We start from the raw sequence: 12,598 nt of genomic DNA, 5'->3' as shown, positions 1-12,598 counted from the left end.
CCAATGCCTTCTACTAATAAAGCTTGCTATTATGTCAACTGGTGAATGGAAAATATTAAAAAGACTCTCTACACTTTTCGAGAGCAGGCAATGGAGGTGCCTTTGGAGTTGAGAGGCAATACATTGGTAAATGGCGAAGGATGACACACAGTTGCACTTAATCTGAGATTCTTGTGGTATTAAGGTGATTAAAGTACCTGTATCAATGCTCTGAATCCAGCTGAATGCAGTGCATTGCTATTTGGGGTAGCTTCTCCAAAGAGAGGCATAGAAGTTTTAAAAGAATGAAGGAAGGAAAAATATGATGGATGGCATTCTGAAGAAGTAAGCTACCATAGCTGAAAGGGCTGTGTTCTTGACTAGAGTATTTTGTCTTAAACAATGACTATGTGCTCACAAGGTTGCACAATCTATAACGTGACCCAACTGTAGTGTAGTGTTCCTGGATTTTAATCTCCTGAACTTCCTTGTTCATAAAGTCATGTTTGTCTGAATTACAATATTTACAAGTTAAATATTTAAAACCTTGGTCATCTTGGAATCAACAAGTACTTAGTGCCAATATGTTTCTTTTTAAATTAACTCTAAATTAGTTCAATAATTAACTTTAAATAATAATTACTAAAATTAAAGATTTAAGTATTGAGAGGAAGAGCTATATCAAAGATTGCTCCATATGTAGGGCCTTAGATAACAAAGTTAGCATCTCTGTGCCTTTTTTTTTAATGCTTTTTTATTATTTTAGAAGTTTCTAGTGCTGCAAACAAGTACACTAAATCTCTGAGAAACTTGTTAAACATTTGTAGTCAATGAGTTGGAGCTGTGAAATATTAGAGCTGGACAAGACCATGGGGATCATTCAGGTAGTCCCACTTTTCCTTTTGCAGATGGAGAAACTGAGTTCCAGGAATCTTGCCCCAAATTTCATGTTTCCTGAATAACTCTATTAGAACTAGACCCAAAGTCTTATAATTTTTTTTTTTCTAAATTTTCTTCTTGGCTTCTTTGAAAAGAAGCAATCATGCTGAAGTCTACATTTTCTGCAATACAGATGAGAATGTAGGGGAGGAAGGAAAGGAGGCAGAATCAATTAAAGCTGGCCTCTTGCTGAACTCCACCAGGTCCCCAGCCGGACCCCCACCTCAGAAGAGGTAAGTTAGAGCTAAACCTTCCTTTTCTCATTTCTCTCCAGTGGCCAGTGTCTGCAGGGATCATATGCAAAACACTTAGGTGTCCAAATTCTAAAAGCAAACATCCAAAGGAATGATTTTGTTTAAGAATGACATGTGAGGCAAGAAACCCAATTGTACTCTTCCCTCGTTTTGCTTTCTTGTTTTCCTTTGCTTCTTTTCCTGTTTGGTTGTTTTAGATATTAAGAGAGTTGGACTATTTGGGTAAGATAGTCACTCACACCTGGGTAAAGAGTGGACTAATTGTGCAAGTTACAAACTAGCAATATCAATAGACTCTTCTCAACTCTTCAATTTACCCAATAATTTGAATATAATCAGGATGCTCATTGGCTAATTACATGGTCAATTCATTGAAAGTATCTTTACAGAAATCATGAATTTTGAAGTAGATCTCTAAAAAGCAAATAACATATACAATTTATAAATACAGATGTACAGCACATTATTTAACAAAATAATGTTAATGTTAGCCTTAACCTTCTAAGGAAAAAAGATCACATCAATTCCTAGTTTCGTAGATCGGGAGGGAAAGGGAGGCTGTAATTGTTGAGATGATTTTTCAGTCTGTCTCTTCACTATGAGGAGATAAAGACACAGCCTGGGTCATCTGACTTTTGTGTGGTTGCAGTTCGTATTCCTTCTTTTCTAACCACCCCATTTCTCCTCCTTTGGATTTAAGATAATACCAGCTGAGTATTCTTTAGTCAAAACGCTTAAGAACAGAAGTATTTTGGTTTATAATTTTTTTCAGATTTTAAAATGTTTGCATATGTATTATGAGATATCTTGGTAATAGGACCAAGTCTAAACTAGAAATTCAACTACATTTAATTTGCAGCCTATACACCTAGTCTGAAGGTAATTTCATACATTTCAAGTAATTTTGTGCATCAAACAACATTTATGTACATTGAACCTATGGGAAGCAAAGCTGTCATGATCCCAGCTATCCTTCTGGTCGGTCTGTGGTTGTTTGGCCTCATCATAATTCCTGACTCGGCCTCTACGAGCTACTGATAACAATTTTCCTCAACTTCTTCACATGAAGGTTGGGTGTGGAATTTTCTACTCGTGGTGTCATGTTGGCACTGAAAGAGTTACAGATTTTGGACTTTGAGATTAGGGGTGCTCCACCTGTTAACAGCACAGATAATAGTATAGATCCACGTCTGCACAAAAGGAATCTTTCTCCACCCGATGAGGCTGAAGTTCCCTGTGCTGCTGAAATAAATGTAAGTCTCACCATATCGGGCTGTCAAAATATGCCGGGTGCTGACAGACCAGAATCTTCCTCTCATCCTGAGAAACTGGGCATAGGACCCAACAACAAAATGGACCCAAGAACCAGCTCCATCCAACAGCTGTGCCAGAAGCACCAAGTAAATCGAAAAACCACAGATCCAATTAACTAATCCCTCTGCTAGAAGTGCCAAGAAGAAATAATCTTGTCATTGCTCCCTTTGCCATGAGCCCTGATCCAAAGTTCAATATGCTTTTAATTTTCTTCGAGCCTTCAAAAAAAAAAATTATTTGAAGGCCACTCCTTGTCTCCCTGTTTTCCACATTCTTGACAGAGGTATGTTTTTCATATTCTCCACAACAACACTCTACTGATGGGATAGTATTTGTTTTTAATGTCTGTACGGTATTTTTGTTGGTCTCATGTATGTTTCATTATTCACTGACCACATAGAGCCAGATTCTTTATAGACAGCAATGTGGGTAATAATGTTCCAGGATTTTTTTTTTCTGTTGAAACTATGAAAGATTCATTTTTCCATTCTCTTTCAGTCACCTGAGAGCCTCAGCAGCAGAGATATTAAATTCTATCTTGCAAAAAAAACCCCAAAAACCTCCAATACTAAGTAGTGACACTCCCTTCTGAAATACGAGTGTGTGCTCCCCAGAGAGACAGAGAGAAAGAGACAAAGAGAGAAAGTGAGAAATCACTCCCTGGGGGAGAGGGGCAGGGAATGCCATGCTGCAATCCCTTCTCTGTTCTCCTCTTAAGATTTTGGGTGCACACACACATGTGCTAGTGTGAGTTTTAAGCCACTGGATCTGAGAATCGAACTGTAATCTGTCATGTGGGAGTTCAATGTGATAACCACTACACCGCCTGCTGGTCCCAAGAACACAGTTTTTGAGCCATGTTACTAGGGAGCAAAGCTTGTTGTGAAGCATAGTCTTATTTCACATTTCAGAAGGGAGTGTCACTACTTAGTTTTGGTGGGTTTTTTTTCCAAGCAAATGGGATTGACAAAGTGTTTTCCTATTGATCAATTTTTTAAAAATAATTTCATTTATTCATTCATGTATTTTAATTTGACCAGAGAGAGATACAGAGAGAGAGAGAGGGAAAGTGAGAAAGGAAGGCACCAGGGCCAGGACATGAACCTTGGTTGGCCATGTAGGAGTGTCCAGCACCTTAACCATCAGGCCACCTGATGGCCCCCTCATTGATCATTTTCACTTTCCTCTGTTTTCTTTTCACTTTCCTGCCATCTGAAAATTGGATCATAGGCTGATTTACCACAAGGCCAAAGGGCACAACTTGCATTACGTCTAAGATGGTTTCATGAGACTTTTATCAACAACAACCAAGGTCAGAAGAAAGGTTCTTATTACTAAATTACCTTGAGAGTGATGAAGACTTTTATTGACTAAAATAGTTAAGTGTAAAAATTGCACCATAATGTTACTACAAACACATCCTTTTTTTTTTTTTTTTTAGAAGTTTCAGAGTATTAAATTGATGTGGCGCCAACAAAAACAGAGTTGAACATTTGACTTAGGGCATTATTTTCTCAGTGAAAATATTCTTTATTTGAAGAGTGGTTCAGGCTGACTTTGAAGTCTAATGAGAGGAAAATGTGTGCGGGGATGAGGTGAATCAGGCCCTGAAGGTTGCCTGTACAAGGGATCTTCAAAATGTTCATAAAAATACATCTTACGGAAAAATTATGACTGGATTTAGATTTGTTGTTATTATCAGAGGATACCTGTACTTGCTAGAGAGACAGAGGAAGAGGAAAAGCAGCTTGCCTGGGGAATGGTCACATGGGAATCGCCTCTTCTCCATCTCTCCCGCATTTTGGGATTTGGGGCATGGATGCACACACACCTGGTATGTTTCTCAAGCAGCTGTATCTGGGACTTGAACTGTGCAGATGGCCATATGGCATCCAGTTGCCTTAACCACCAGATCACAGAGATGGCCAGGATTTCAATTGTTTGCACCACAACAAACTAATCCTTTCATTCGACAAACTTTTTGAAGTCCCCTTGTATCATTCAGCTCAAACCAAGAGCTATCCCACTGGCTTACTGGCCCCAGACCCCTAAGCCAAGACTTCTAGAATGTTCCCCAGTATGGTGGTCATGGAGGCAGCTTTTGTTTACCTTTCGGTAGGATGTTTTGAGACCCTACTGAGAAATAATGCTTATTTGTGTAACAAACTGTCAAGTCAAAATTGTGGATTTTCTGCTGCTTATTGAAATCTGAGCTAAAAGCAGAGCCTATGCTCCCTGGCACTTGGGTTTAATAACAGAAAACAAAGTAACCGCATAAACAGACCTTTTTATTGACTATAGGCCCCAACTTCTCTTTCCTTGAAACACGAGTCATTGGGGCATACAAACTTATACCATAAGTAGAAACCAGATACCTTTAGAATCAGAAGTATCTCCAACACTAATTGGATTAAAAATCATGAAGCATACTCATAGACTGGAGCATTCAAATCAAATTAGCCGCCATTTTATTTTTTAAAAATAAAGAATTAGTGCCTTGTGTATACATTATAATCACAAGTTAATGAGGGAGGTAGCATGACTGGAACCTCTCACATTACCGGAACTCAGATACCACAAAATGCCCTCTTCATTTTTCAAGCAAAAGCTGTACTAATATCTTAAAGTGCCACAGCTGAATTTTCCCTCACTTTGCAAATGAGAGAATGGAAGTCCCAAGAGGCTGTGATAGCCTCAGACCTTGCAGTAGTTTGACAGTAACTCTCACAGGTGAGATGCAGGTGTCCTCACCTGCAATGCTCTGTCTTCTCTAGTTGATCCCCTGTTGCTTCCCTTAGATGAAGGGAGATATGGTTATTCCAAGTAGGAGCGAAACCATTGAGCATCCTGATCCCTGGTTTTGGTTAAACCATAGCTCTGTGACCATCCTGGGTTCATAAAAGGGTTTGATCCAGGTAACCTATTTGCTGGGACCTCTCCCTTCCTGGGAGCTCTGTTTTTCCTTCTCTCTCCTTCAGTAAACTCCCTGCTTTGCTATGGAAAAAAATATGATCCACCTTAATTTGTTGTTAGAAATAATCTACTGATAAAGGAGGTGAAAGGTTTTTACCGGAGTGTTATGGAAATGGCGACCCCAATCAACCACAATAGTCGGTTCTTGATGTAAAATACAAGAGGCTTTATTGCTAGCGCGCTAGGACTCCACTCCCAGTCATACAAGACATGGCTAAGAGTGAAGTCCCGAACATAGGAGTATTCAGGTTATATAGACATGAGTCTGTGGGATGAGGGGAGGAAGCAAGATAAGAGGTTACAAGGTAATCTTATGACGACCATTTGGTCAGGCTTGCAGGAGCATTTGATCTGGGTTTCTGGGGCTAGCAGAAGGGAGGGATTTTACACTACAAAGGTCTGGGCTAGCTTGCCAGACTAGTTTGCAAATGGCTCGGGCTCCCTGCAATGTGTTAACAAATTACCCCAGGTTTCCACAACTTCAGCAGCATCTGCTTTAGTACAGAAACAAAAGAGGCAAAGGTTAGACTTTATCTTTGTAAGACAGGCTAATCTAATTTTATTCTTACAGAGGGAAGAGCAAACATACAAACAGGGACTTATATGTGTCTGGTTAAAACATGGGGAGAGGGACCAGCAGGTGATGTAATTGTTAAGGCATCAGATTCCCACATGACCAACTGCAGTTCAAGTCCCAGACCTGGTGGTTTGAAAAAGATGCTGGACATGTGTGCACGTGTGCCCAATATTCTGAGGGAAGAATGGAGAAGGGATTGTTAGAAACAGATTGCACATTGTGGTTGAAAAGGAGTGATATGGGGACATATGAGTTGATATATTAAAATGTCCCAAATCTCCCAAGCCTCTGGAATTCACCAGGCCTAAACAAAGTACATTACTCTTATCTTTAAAGGTTGATGCCTGTCTTTTCATGAAAATGATGAAGTTCTGCTTTGGAAGACAATGCATGACAACTTGCTTCCCTACCCCTTGCAAATCTACTCCCAGTTCTCCTCTTGGCCACCAGATCAGCAACTGGGGTTGGTTGTGGTGCAGTGGTAACATGGCTGGACTCATGTGGGAGAGGTCATGGGTTTGCATCCTGGAGTCTCTCTATGCACGCCGGGTGTGTGTGCATGTGCATGTTATCCTACTCAGCTGAGACTGTGGGTGGACTGTGGCATAGGGACCATGTTGGGAGTGCTCATCTGTCTTCTATCTCTTTTTCTCTCTCACAAAGGAAATGAATAAATTTAAAAAGAAGAAAAAGAAAGAAGTAGGGTCAAGTCATAACGATCTGGCCAGAGAAGTGTGATCCTACCAATGGAGAACAGGGACTGTAGCCCAAAGGAGCTGTGGGACTCAGCCAATACATACATGCCAGTGGGATCCAGAAAGGTATGATGAGAATGAATGGAGAGGGGGCTGGACAAAGTGAGATGAAATGCAAAGTTGGATGGGGAAAATTCACTGCTAGGGAAGAACTTTCTTTTGGTACATTTAACAAATCCTGGCAGGAACCGTGTGAGTTTGAGCTTGTATCCAGGAAGTTTAGAAAATGTGATGCAAAGTGAAGATGCAAGATTTGCCATGGGAGATGAAGGCAGGAGAGATCAAAAGGCTCAGAAAAATAGGCAAGGTAGAGTGGATAGACTATGTAAGGCCAGAAAACCTGGCAGGCTTTGTTTTCCACAAGAGTGTCTGGAAGATCACAGCATTTGTCAAAGCAAAAAGAATGCCCTGGTGAGAAGGCAAGTGTCACAAAGAAGTCCAGTGGTGGCTGTTCTCTGAAGGTCAAGGATATTGGAGAAGATTTTAATACAAAACCGGGATCCCTGCTAGCAATGGAGGCAACAGAGACTAGGAGGTGGCACTGACTGTTAGATACAAGGTAATTCTAATTTTAATAATGACCAGTAAGGTGAGAGTGGCAGCTCGGGGAATCCGATCTACAGAACTATAAAAATGGTTACAAGAAATTTTCATTCCCAGGGGAAATACAGACAGGCAGCCAACAGGGTATTCTTCAACAGATGCAATTGAAATAGATCAAGAATATGTAATTAGCTGAGGGCACAGACTGAAGGAAAGGCTAGTTCCCCAGGCTGTCCCACAAAAGCACCTGTGGCCATTTACTTAAGCAATTGTTCTCTGGGGAAAGAGAATGCTCCAACATTTTGAAGATATTGCATGCAGGTCATTGCTGACATTGAACCTGGAGACCTGAAACATTATTGTGTGATCCATTAAGGGGATAAATATAAAGGCCCAGATACTAAAATCCTGGCCCAGGTACAGGTCAGAGGGAGTTCTGAATTGTCTTCTGTGTATGTGTGCCAGGCTAGCAAAGGAAGATCAGGTGAAAGCAATCACAGGCTCTAAACTTAGGACAGCAAACCTCAGCAGGTGCAGACAAAAGGCAGGATTAAATGTTATGTGGACAAGATAGCAGTTAATAGCATAAACTTTGAAACCAGACACAACTGCATTCAAATCCCACTTTTGCCACTCATTAATGGATTCCTGGCTAGCTAACTTCTCTGTGCCTCCACTCCTTGATTTGTACCATGAGGATATTACTAACCCCCCCAGAGAGATTTTTTTTCTTTTTTTTGGAGAGGTTTTTGCTATAGGGTGCGTGCGCTCGCCAGACAGAGAGATAGAAAGCGAGAAATCCTCCCCTCCAGGGGGGATGGCCATGCTGCAATCCCTTCTCCTCCATTCTCCTCTTGGGATCTTGGGCATGCATGCACACGTGCTCGGCGAGTTTTAAGCCACCGGGTCCAGGACTCGAACCGCGGTCAACTACTTGGGAGTCCAGCGACATACCATTACCCTAACTGCTGGTCCCAGAGAGATATTTTAATAGTTAAAAGGATGGTAAATCTCAGCACAGTGTTGGACACTCCAGATAGTGTGGCCTTTATGACCATAATCACTATGAAAAGGGTTTGAAAGGTCCCAATAATATATTCTGACCACATACTCTTAGGCACACCGTTTGGACAGTGGCTGCAGAATCCTGTGCTGTTGTATGCAGTGTTGTGTGGAAGAACCTTCACAAATGAGACAGAAGCTCAATAGGAGACAAATATGAAAATATCACAAGAACCTTTGGGATATGTCATCTGGAGTCACGACAGATGGCAAAGATGGCAAAACATCTGCTTTGGTTTTGTTCAAAGCAAAGAGCTCAAGAAAAGTTGGGATCAGATTCTACAGAACTCTTCCATTTCTTTTTTGAGCCTATGTTATTGCCTCAGAATGATCTTGATAATAAAATGGAAAGAATGAAACAGGAGACGCATTAACTCAATAGTCAGAACAGACTGAAAATAGAAGCAGGCCTCAGGGGTATCTGGTTAATTTTGAGGATGATTGATTTCGGAATGCTTCAGTTATTCAGAACCCAGCTGTCTAGCAACCTGTGTATGTGGAATGTTTTAGAAAATTTGGAAGCCAGTTCACAAAACAGCTCAGGAGTCAAAGAGAAATATCAAAGTATACTCACAAGATGCGGGGAGGAAATAAGAAAGATCCTCTCTGTGACCACTTGGCCAAGGATAATTCATTCCTACTTTCCCTATATCCATGTGATCTGCTTCCCCATCCTCAGAGTATGTTCAAAACTGAAAACTCAAAGAGCACGGGGACCTCAAAGAGGCAGACCCAGCAGTCTTGTCAAGATGTGTAGACAGCGAAAGCAAAGGAGGCAAGAGGAAATCAGCACAGAGCAGACATCAGAGATCAAAGGAAACAGCAGACCCATGGCTGACCTAGGCAGCCTGGGTTCCAGGAGACCCTTTCTAAGCCAAAGCTCTGAAATATTTACTGTACAGCTGACAGCTCAGCCTTTCCCACAGGAAATAAATGGAAAGTAATTTTGGCCATCCACCACTGGTTTCAAAAAGACCCGAGCAGGGCCTATGCACCTGCTTCACTAAGATAAAATTTTGTATGATTGCAACAAATAGAACAATAATGCATGTAAAGTTTCTATGAGAAAATTTTGACTGAAAGTAGTAGCAGCTGTTTCTAATATTGCAACAAAACTTTAGAGGGGAACTTGTCCTTTTCATTATCCTCCATTGGGGTTTTGGACTTACAACTGGACATCATCGCCTCTGTGGCAGCCCAACTGGTGGCTCCCATAGATATCCAGGCCCAAATCCCTGAAACATGAGTGTTACCTTACATGGCAAAAGGGGCTTTGCAGATGTGATTAAGGTAATGCTCTTGAGATGAGTTGACAGGGTTGTTAAGATGGGGAGTTTGTCCTGGATTATCTGGATGGGACCCAAGTGTAGTTACAAGTGTCCTTACAAGACATTTATAAGAGACATTTCTGAATCTTAAGAGGGAGAGAGAATGATCTGACGACAGAAGAGGAATAGCTGACATGACCACCGAACAGTGGGAGATGGAGTGAGAATGGAAGATGCAGTGCTACTAGTTTTGAAGACACAGGAAGGACCATGTGTCAAGGAATACAGGTGGCAGTCAGAAGCTGAAAAAGGCAAGCAACCAATTCTCCCATGGATTCTCCTGAAATAACCAAACATTGGTGGAGTGGAAAGAGGTGTCTAGTGCTGGTGAGTTATAGAAAAAAACTAGTTCATGACACATGCAGATGCTAATAACCATGTGAGTAGCAAAGGGCTAAAACCAGTGTTTCAGATGATGTGCAAAATAGTATATCAAATATAATATCATTTTGTATAGAGACAAAGAGGCAATAGAGAATCTCTGTGGCCTTTACATCTTTTGGTGGTCCAATTTTCTACTTCATTTGTTTTCTTCTGCCTTTTTATTTAATGGCATGATTATTATTTAGTTAATCTACAATATAGTTTCCTTTTTTTTTTCTTTTCTTTTCTTTCTTTGAGATTTTTGGTATAGGGTATGTGCATTCGCTGGATAGACAGAAACAGAAAGTGAGAAATCACCTCCCGGGGGGATGGTCACACCACAATCCTTTCTCCTCCATTCTCTTCTTGGGATTTTGGGCATGCACGCACATGTACCCAATGTGAGTTTTAAGCTGTTGGGTCCAAGACTTGAACTGTAGTCAACTATGTGGGAGTCCAGCGATGTAACCTTTATGCCATCTGCTGGTCCCTGATTCACATTATTATTATTTTTTTTTGGAGAGGTTTTCACTATAGGGCGCGTGCGCTCGCCAGACAGACAGAGAGAGACCTAGAGACAGAAAGAGAGAAATCACCCCCTCAGGGGGGGTTGGTCACGCCGCAATCCCTTCTCCTCCATTCTCCTCTCGGGATCTTAGGCACGCATGCACACGTGCCCGGTGTGAGTTTTAAGCCATCGGGTCCAGGATGCGAACTGCAGTTGACTACGTGGGAGTCCAGCAACATAGCCATTACGCTAACTGCTGGTTCCCCTGATTCACATTTTTTAAAAAGTTTTTGCCATCAGGTGCATGCACTCACCCGAGAAAGAGAGAGAGAAAGTGAGACATCAACTCCCAGGAGGAGATGGCCATATGCAATCCCTTCTCCATTCTCTCAAGATTTTTGGCATGCATGCACACATGTCCAGGGTGACTTTTCAAGTTCCTTGGTCTGGGGCTTGAACCATTGTCAACTATGTTGGAATCTAGCTTTTTAACTACCAGGCTGCCCACTCACCCTCCATTTACATTTTTAAGTGTACAATTCATTAGTTTTTAATATGTTCATGAAATTATGCAACCATTCCCATTATCTAATTTCAGAACATTTTCATCACCCTAAAAAAAAGAGGTTGTTTCCATTAGCAGTCCTTCTTCATTCCCCCACAGCTGTCAGCCCTAGGCAACTCTCCATCTTTCTAGATCTATAAATTTGTCTATTCTAAATATTTTATATAAAGAGAATTAAACAACATGTAGCTTTTTGTCACTGACCTTATTCAGTTAGTATAATGGTTTCAAAGTTTATCCACATTTATCAGTATTAATACTTCAATCCTTTTTAAGGGTGAATAATATCCCATTGTATGAATATACCATGTTTATTTATCCATTCATCAGTTGATGAATATTTGGTCATTCCATTTTGTTTGGCTATTATTTATAATGCTGATATGAACAGTCACATATAATTTTTTTATGGATGTGCATTTTTAGTTATCCGAGGCATATGTCTAGATGTGGAATTGCTGGCTCATATAATAATACTATATTTTAATTTTTTGAGAAACTGCTAGATTATATTTCCAAAGTCATTGTAATATATTCCATTATCACCAGTGATCTGTGAATATTATAATTTCTTCACACTCTTGTGGACACGTTATTGTCTGCCTTTTTGAAAGTAGCCATCTTAAAGGGTATGAAGTAGTATCTCAATGTGGCTTTGACTTTCATTTATCTAATGAATAATGGTACCGAAGCATCCTTTTATGTGACTATTCTAATTTGCCTATCCTCTTTGGAGAAATAGCTATTCGGCTTTCTTTCACCCAATTTTTAAGTTGGCTTGTTGTTAATTTTTGTAAGAATGTTTTGAGTTATAATATTTCTTTATATGTTCTGGATATAAATTCCTTATCAAGGAATGACTGGTGGAGACCAACAGTTGGTGTAATGGCTATGCCACTGGACTCCCATATTATATAGTCAGCCGCGGTTCGAGTCCCAGACCTGGTGACGTAAACTCATGCCAGACGCGTGTGCGTGCGTGCCCGAGATCCTGAGAAGAGAATGGAGGAGAAGGGATTGCAGCATGGCCATCACCCCTGGGGGGTTATTTCTTGCTTTCTGTCTCTCTGTCTCTCTCTGTCTTTCTGGCGAGCGCATGCGCCCTATAGCAAAAAAAAAATCTCTCCAAAGGGGGAAATAAAAAGGAATGACTGGCGAATATTTTCTTCCATTCTATGTGTTGATTTTTTTAACTTTTTATAAAGGAATTATTTTATTTAACTTTACTTATTTATTTATTTTAACTTGACCAGAAAGGGACAGAGAGAGAGAAAAAGAAAAGAGCTGCCATGTCCAGTACTTGAACTGCAGTCGGCCATGTGGGAGTTCAGTGCCCTTAAACACCATGTCACCTACCGGCCCCTCTTTTCACTTTCTTAGTAGCATCTTTTAATATACAATAATTTTTATGGGGTAGGGTTCCAACATCATATGTTTA

General features: G+C 40.6%; 1 long non-coding RNA gene across 1 annotated transcript; it reads left to right on the top strand.

Moving 5' to 3' along the window:
• Nucleotides 1-671: 671 nt before the first annotated feature.
• Nucleotides 672-10,184, top strand: LOC114006993 (uncharacterized). Its single transcript, XR_003548656.1, has 3 exons — nucleotides 672-1,151; nucleotides 6,700-6,857; nucleotides 9,817-10,184. It is a non-coding gene; the product is annotated as an uncharacterized LOC114006993 (long non-coding RNA).
• The last annotated feature ends 2,414 nt before the right edge of the window (nucleotides 10,185-12,598 follow it).

Source organism: Tupaia chinensis, unplaced genomic scaffold (assembly GCF_000334495.1).
Source record: "Tupaia chinensis unplaced genomic scaffold, TupChi_1.0 Scaffold000113_1, whole genome shotgun sequence".
Classification (NCBI taxonomy): domain Eukaryota; kingdom Metazoa; phylum Chordata; class Mammalia; order Scandentia; family Tupaiidae; genus Tupaia; species Tupaia belangeri.
Note: the sequence above shows the minus strand (reverse complement) of the source record. Positions and strands in the feature narration are given on the sequence as shown.